Genomic DNA, 8323 nt, shown 5'->3' with positions numbered 1-8323 from the left:
GATTACCGACAGGTAAACATAGACTGCGAAAGATAATTCCAGAGTTAAATAAATAAATGAAGAACTAAGAATATCAGTTAACTCATGCATTAGAGAGCTTGACAGAAAAGTGGTGAAAGTGAGTTGAGTGACTGGTGCTGCGCGCTCGCCGTAATCGGGTAGGGAAGTAAGTATCCTTATTCTGCTTCCTCCATTCTTACCTATAACCCGTCCCCATCCTGTTCTTCCTTCATCCTTCTCTTTAACAATCCCTCTCCTTCATCGTCTCTTTACATTCTACCTCATTCTTACGTCATTTTCCTCCCCTTTCCATTTCTATCCTTCCCTTATGTTCTTCTCCCTTCCTCTTCCCTTCTTTACCAGACCGTCTTTTATTATTATTAGTGTTATTAAAATCATTATTATTATTTTACTAGACATTCTGTTGATAGGCTAGCCCTCTCGCTTTCATAGTTTACTTTGTCTTCTCTTGTTTGTGGATCCTTTACGTTACTCCGTCCTTAGGTGGGAAGGTTATGGTGATGATGATGATGATGATTATTACACTTATTAGTATTATTATTTGACCCAGCAGGTGGACCAGGATTCCTGGGGCTTGAATGGTCAGTGAATGGGAGTGTGATTAATTCAGTTGGACAGTATGTGGTTATTATCAATTTTATCAGTTTTATCCATGGTTCTCTGGACCCTTCCTCTCCTCCACCTTATTGTGTGATAGAAGGTGTGGATGATGATAATGATGATGATGATGATGACAGAAGTCTTTGCCACATGTCGCGTCTCTTGCCCAATGTGGAGCAGAGGGGCCGTATGTGACTCCACTCTCAAGTGTTAGGTGGCCAGGCTTCGGGGAAAGTAATAGAGTATATGTGATGAAACTACACCCACAGCACTCCATGGCTCGTATTCCCTAACACTTCTTCCTTAGCGATGTATTTTTGGATATGGCTGGCTAAGATCCTTTTTGTAGGTTATTTATTCAGAGTATGGCGATAGTGGAAGGATTGATGCAGTACAGTAGAGGAAAGTAAGGTGTAATAAACAGAAGAAATTGTTTAGGAAAAAGTGTTAGGGAGCTTTCTCAACCGACGAGAGTAGGGGCCCTTCAGTCCAATGACGTATTTCATAGTATATCCTATGTGTTGCGGACGGCTCAGCTGGCTGGTGTGGGCGTGGTTGTGGCAGTGGGAGTGAGAGGGTAAATGATGCAGGGTAAATACTGGTAACACTGAATGAGCCGTCTCCACAACGCCTTCAATAACCATTCACCACTAGAGATCCCGCATAAGCCGAAGGAAAAGCGTATGGAGGTATCAGGAATGAGATGAAGATACGCGGATTCAGGAAGTTAACGAAGAGTCCACCAAACCCCTGTGGTTCAAAAATCCTGTTCTTAGTTGAATAAAATCGTCAGGGAATAGAGAAAATAAAGTAGAAATGGGGTACCAAAGGTGAACTGGTTAATTTCTACATATTTACAATTTTCACTTGCTTCAGCCAGTTGATTTCGTTCAACGGGCGAACGCTAGCCCCTCCAGCTCGGAAACTCTGTCTTCAGCTCAATAAAATCGTCTGGAGGCAGCTTGAAACAAAACGTCATTGGACTGAAAGGATTAAGTACCATGTTCAAGCCACCATAAAAAGAAACGTTAAAAAATATATGTTACAGGGATGAATTAGTTCCGACGTTTACACAACACTCGGGAAATGTCAAGCTTTTTTTTTTTTAAGTGTGTGTGTGTGTGTGTGTGTGTGTGTGTGTGTGTGTGTGTGAGTGAGGTATACGCTGACAGTCTTGGCCTCGTCACTCATCCCCTGTCGTTCCACCTTCGGCTACTTAAAATTCCACGGAAGTGTTCATATATATATATGTACACACACACACACACACACACACACACACACACACACACACACACACACACACACACACACACACACACACACACACACACACACAAGCATCTCTATCTTCCATTTGTCAATCTGTCTACCTATTTGTCTATATTTCTATTTGTTCATCCATCCATTCGTCTTTATCAATATACATCATAAAAGTTTTGTATTTTTACCTCATACGAGAAAATATATATATATGTGTGTGTGTGTGTGTGTTGAGAAATAATGTAAGAAAGTTCTGTTGCGCTGAGTGAGTTAGTGAGAGAGGATAGGGATGGCAGTAGGAAGCCTCCCATATCCATAAATTTTCCTCATCATAAGTTATGAAATAAGGTCGCTTGTTTATATATTCATCTTCCCTCACGAAACACGTCACAGCCAAACCAGAACGAGTATTGGTGTGCTAAATACTATCAGACAAAGTTACTTCTGATACTTAGCTACCAGTGGAGACGTCTTTTTATAGGAAATTGTCTAGATTCTTTACTGAATAGGAGGCCTAGTAGCGGGTGTGGGTGATGCTCATAAAATGGATGGGCAAGAGTTTGTGTCCATTCCACTCTTATCTCCGGACGATCCTACCTCACCCACTTCAACTCGGATTTATTTATTTATTTTTTAATTCTGTTCTTCCTACCCACGGACGATTCTAGTTACTGTATTTTTGGATATGGCTGGTTAATAGCCTTTACCACGTTATTTATGCGGAGTATGGCGATATTGGAAGGATTTATGTTACACAAAGGACAGACAGTAAGGTGTAATAAGCAAAATAAACGACTCGGGGAAAAGATGTCAGGGAACTTATAGACAAAATAAATGGCTTAGGAAAGGTGGTAGGGAGCTTTCTTAACCAACGAGAATACGGACCCATGAACAAAAAAAAACACAATAAAGCACGTCATCTGATCCAAGGGGGTCAACATTTACTCTCGTCCTTCGCCTGAACGGCATTGAAATTTGTACGTAGTGGGGAACAGAGCGGCCTTTGACGGAGCTGGCACAGGCTGAATGGTTTGCTCTCACACCCTTGACTACCGGAGCGTGTTGTGGTTCTTCTTAATAATGTTGTTGTCTTGGAGGTGAGTCTTGGACGCCTCTTGGACAAGTTGGGGGAAGTATGAATATGTAAAGGGTTTAATTTAGTCGTAGGTGAACTTGTATTGGCGCGCGCGTGTGTGTGTGTGTGGAGGGGGAATTTGTAGGGTGTTGTGGATGGGAAGTTGTAGTGTGTGTGTTTGGTGAGGGTGGGTGTGTGGTGGTAGGGTGAGGGTGGTGTGTAGTGTTGTGGTGGGGGTGGGTGTATTGTGTGGTGAGGGTGATGGCGTGGTGAGGATGGGTGTGTGGTGTGCTGGAAGTGGTATGGCATGTCTGGTATGTGGTGTGGTGAAACTGGTGTTGTGGTGTGGTGTTGAGGGTGATGACGCAACAAAAGTGATGAAGCTGGTGGAAGCTACTCGAGGTGGAGATAGTGATGGTGGTGCTTAGTCTGAATGAGAGGTGGTTTGGTGGTGGAGAAGAGTGGAGAGGTGGGAGGCGTTTTGGTGGCGTTAGGGGTGGTGAGTGGGGGGAGGGGGGGTTCTTCTGGCGATGGGTGAGGGTGGTGGAGGGGATGAGGAGGGATAGGTGGTAGAGGTGGAGGGAGAGGGAGAGAGTGCTAGGTCAGAGGGGGTGATGGGGGTGGTGAGAGGGAGGGAGGTTGTGGTGTTGAGTGTGGTGGGTGTTTTGTTTGGGGGTGGGGGGTGGAGGGGATTGGGGGAGAGGGTAATAGAAGTTGTGTAGTGCAGGAAGTAGGGCGATGACAGATAGCAGCATTCGTCATTAGTTCTGCGGTTTTTACTAAATAGGAGGTACAGAGATGAATGGTACAGTTATCTGCAAAAGTGTCGTTCCTTTTGCTTCTCAACCCGAATTAGTTTTGATAGCTAAAAGTAACATTTCGTTTAACTGCTTAATTAACTAAACAGATTACAGTGACTACATGAAACTTTACCTAAACTAATATGATGTTACGAGTGAAAGTCAGGAGGAGGAGGAACGGAATTTTTGCAGGGACATTACATGTAAGGGAGGATTATGCCCCTAAAAATGTCGAAAAAACATTAATATTAGGTTAATGACCGACACCAACGCTCATCATTATCACTGCATTGTATAAATGTGTCACTAGGTGATGTATGCAAGACGAATTGTACAGTTGTGGACATTTTTACTGACCTAGTTCATAATAATATTTTACGAGACAGAAACCAGTAACATATAAAACTATCTTCGGAACTCAGCAAACTTTTTCAGAATAATATATGTCTCATAACTCTCAGACTACGAAGTGCAGCGTTATTACTGTCCTCAACTGTACACGCGATTCAACTAAAAAGCACACAGAGAGCACATACCTCCGCCAACACCAGTAAAATGTATTATTCCTGCATCCCGATCTGGATACATCTCAAAATCTAACCAGACGAATATTTTTAGTTTTACGGTCTCACACTGTGATTTCTTCGGTCATAGTCTACTCTGTTACCAAAAACAGCGCATAGCCTACTTCCGCCCACGCCCCCTCCTCAAAAAGAAAAAAACATGCATACTTCGTATATATTTTCATGCATCTTTATCCGGATCCACCTCAAATTTTAACCAATTCTCCCTTGACCCACAATCTAGCTCCTTCAGATGTCATTGATATTTGATAACTTTGTGATAGATATTTTGAACAAACACAGGCAGAGAAACACATACACAGAGAGAAATAGACAAGGGTGAATGCATAACCTCTTCCAACTTGCTGGCGGAGGTAAAAGTAACTTTACGCGGATGATCGATGCTTTCACGCTGAACGTTGTTATTGACCGCTTTTTCTTCCCAGGGTCAATAGTTCTCCATGACAATTTATTTTACGTGTTGCTTTAAACTTCAAGGTTTATGAATTGTTGATACATAAATGAGAAGACTATAAAGTTAAAGCTAGTTTGTCCAATTTTAAAGAATAAAAGGACGGGAAATTGTAAAGGTGCATTTTTGACCAAATGTACATGTGTAGGAAGATTGTGTTCTCAAAAAAAAATACAAAATACAAAAAAGAATAAACGAAAAATATCAGTCTTTGGTACAGCATACTACCAACCTTGAAAAACAGTCTGATAATACTTTCACAAAGGCTGCACAGTCCAGCAATCACCCTCATCCCAGATTATAAGACAGGGAGATTCAGCTGCTGATAATCGGTGTGGTTATATCGGGTAACAGTAAAAGGCAGCTTGATGTAGGACCGACTCAATTATCAGTAATTAAGAAGATGCAATCAGAGGTAACGGTACAACACACCGCTAAATTACTGCCCCGACATTTCACCACACACACACACACACACACACACACACACACACACACACACACACACACACACACACACACACACACACACACACACACACACACACACACACACACACACACACACACACACACACACACACACACACACACACACACACACACACACACACACACACACACACACACACACACACACACACACACACACACACACACACACACACACACACACACACACACACACACACACACACACACACACACACACACACACACACACACACACACACACACACACACACACACACACACACACACACACACACACACACACACACACACACACACACACACACACACACACACACACACACACACACACACACACACACACACACACACACACACACACACACACACACACACACACACACACACACACACACACACACACACACACACACACACACACACACACACACACACACACACACACACACACACACACACACACACACACAGATCCTCGCCTGATCAAACAACGGCAAAAATAGCTCTGGAAAAATTAAACGAACTGGCAATCCTCTCTCACCCCTGACCCCGAAGCACCATATAAGGAGCCAGCGACCCTTGGAAAGTGGTCGTGTTCTAGGGGAAAAGTGAGACCTGGAAAAAAAAAATGTCTTAATGAACCTCCTGTAATCTATCTATCTATCACCGGACGCCTTAATCCCATAATGGGCAGGTAGTCACAAACAAATCGCTACCTCCGTTCATTCCTGGTATTGAGATCCTTATAAACCACATCCAGTTGAAGCTCCTTAACCCACTGTACCACCAGACGATTTTATTCAGCTAAAGTGAGCATCCTGGAAGTGATGGGGTTAATGAAGGATAAATATAACCCCTCCAGTTCTAAGAGTCTCTCGTGATCTGAATATAATCAACCTATACTAGCTAGAATAAAAGTAAATCAGTAAATAAAGAACTGATAAGAAGAAATAAATAAACAGATGAATAAATAAATATTAAGTGAACTATTAAATTCTTTCACGGGGAGAAGACATCCGTAAGTTTCGTAAATTCGTGTGAGAGACAAGATATAAAATACGTGAAAAAAATCCGTCATTGTACGAAAGCCTAAATGGAGATTGATTTCCACCTGTTCAGTACGAGAGACCTTTCTTAAAATGGTCTGGAGACAGCTAGAATAAAATACGATATAAAGACGTCGTCATAAAAAAGGATTTATCACCACCAACCCACCAATATCACCAATTTGGCACTAATACCCACCATTTGTATTGTGATAGGCTAGGGATATCACAGTCAGATTAGGTATTATGGTATTAGAGTACTGGTATTTGTTTATGTGTTAGTGGGACCTTATGGCAGAGCAGCGAACATAATGTCGAATTCAAACCCTCACAGTGTTCCAGGCAGCAGCTGTGTGTGTGTGTGTGTATGTCATAGCAGGCAAGTGTGTGTGTTTTTTTTTTAATACACTGTCAGCTACAGGAAATAATCTTACGCTACTTTTTTTCTCTGCCGCTCATTCCATATTTAACACTTACTATAGGCAGAAATATCGTCTGTCTACTCACACTGTTGGCAGAAATATTATACTTGTACTCTCACTGTTGGCAGAAATATCATACGTCTACTGTCACTGTTGGCAGAAATATTATACTCCTACTCTCGCTGTTGGCAAAAATATCATACGTCTGCTCTCACTGTTGGCAGAAGTACACACCTACTTTGAATATTGGCAAAAACTATACATCTACTCTCATACTATTGGCAGAAATATCATACACCTACTCTCACTGTTGGCAGATATACGGTATAACACGACTCCCCATTTATAGCTCTGCTGTTCTATCCTTGCCCCCATTTCCACCCATCTCTGTCCGCCCCGCAACCCTGCCCATTGTATCTCCAATGCAAGAGTTGTGTTCATACCGGGAAACCCTCTTAACCGGGGCTGGCGTTATCCCGGTAAGTGCTATCGGGCCCGGTTAAGTGCTGTGGGTTGCTGGGATAATGGGTTTTAGGCCGCGTTCTTTCCCGCCTATTGTTTCTGTGTTTTATATACTGATTCCCAGTGGATGCGTTTGTCCCTTCAGATAAAACACGCTCATTCTGTATATTCCTCTTCCTGTTTTCAGACGATTGTATTCAGCTTATGAGAGACTGAAGAACACCTTTCACTACTAGCGGGTTGCTGGAGAGGGACGCCTTCATGTGGTGATACCGTTATATGACCGGTCATTGAAGCTGCCCGGTTATGCAAGCGTCCTTCAATTTCCTATCCGTCCCCTGAAAGGAGGATGATGACCTGCATAAGAATGACAGCCTTGGCCTACAGTCCACTGGGCTCACTTTCAGATAAGCAAACGAGAATGGGGTTGAAAATAATAATAATAATAACAATAATAATAATGAATGGTGATGATGATGATGATGATGATGATTGATAATGGGAGCTTCATAACTGAACCAGATTGTTTATTAGTAATAAGAATAAATCAGAAAAAATACGTCATGAGATTGAAGGGGTTAAGTGCTGTAGGATGCCCGGATACTGAGCTTTTCACTGTGTTTTTCAACCCATTGTTTCTGTGAGTGATTTAAATCCCTCTGGTGCAGTGCTTACTGTTATTCGCATAACTCTTGGTGTTGGTGTTTCTAGGGAGCACGGTCTCTCTCTCTCTCTCTCTCTCTCTCTCTCTCTCTCTCTCTCTGTCACACACACATACACATGAAAAATATGATTATTTCTCCCCTTTCTTCCCCAGGTGAGTGTCCACAACAATTAGAAGCCCGCAATCGCCCAGTGAGCAAGTGGTGACGTGAGTTAACATTACCTTTTCTCTTTAGACACTACGTAATTTTATTCAGGCTAGCACAGGGCGACACTTTAAAGTTCAGGGAAACTCTTGTAGTCAGGCGGCTGGAAAATGTCATGATTAACCTCTGCAGTAGGATTTTTTAATAGAAGATGTCAAGGTGAACAGTGGAGGAAAATCTAATAAGGCAAAATGTTAAGAACTAACGTACACCAGATTACGAGTGACGTTTTAGT

Source organism: Coenobita brevimanus, chromosome 23, assembly GCF_032717465.1.
Source record: "Coenobita brevimanus isolate Jiangsu-jjx chromosome 23, ASM3271746v2, whole genome shotgun sequence".
NCBI classification, from domain to species: domain Eukaryota; kingdom Metazoa; phylum Arthropoda; class Malacostraca; order Decapoda; family Coenobitidae; genus Coenobita; species Coenobita brevimanus.
The sequence above is the reverse complement of the archived record's forward strand: the minus strand, read 5'-3'. Positions refer to the sequence as shown.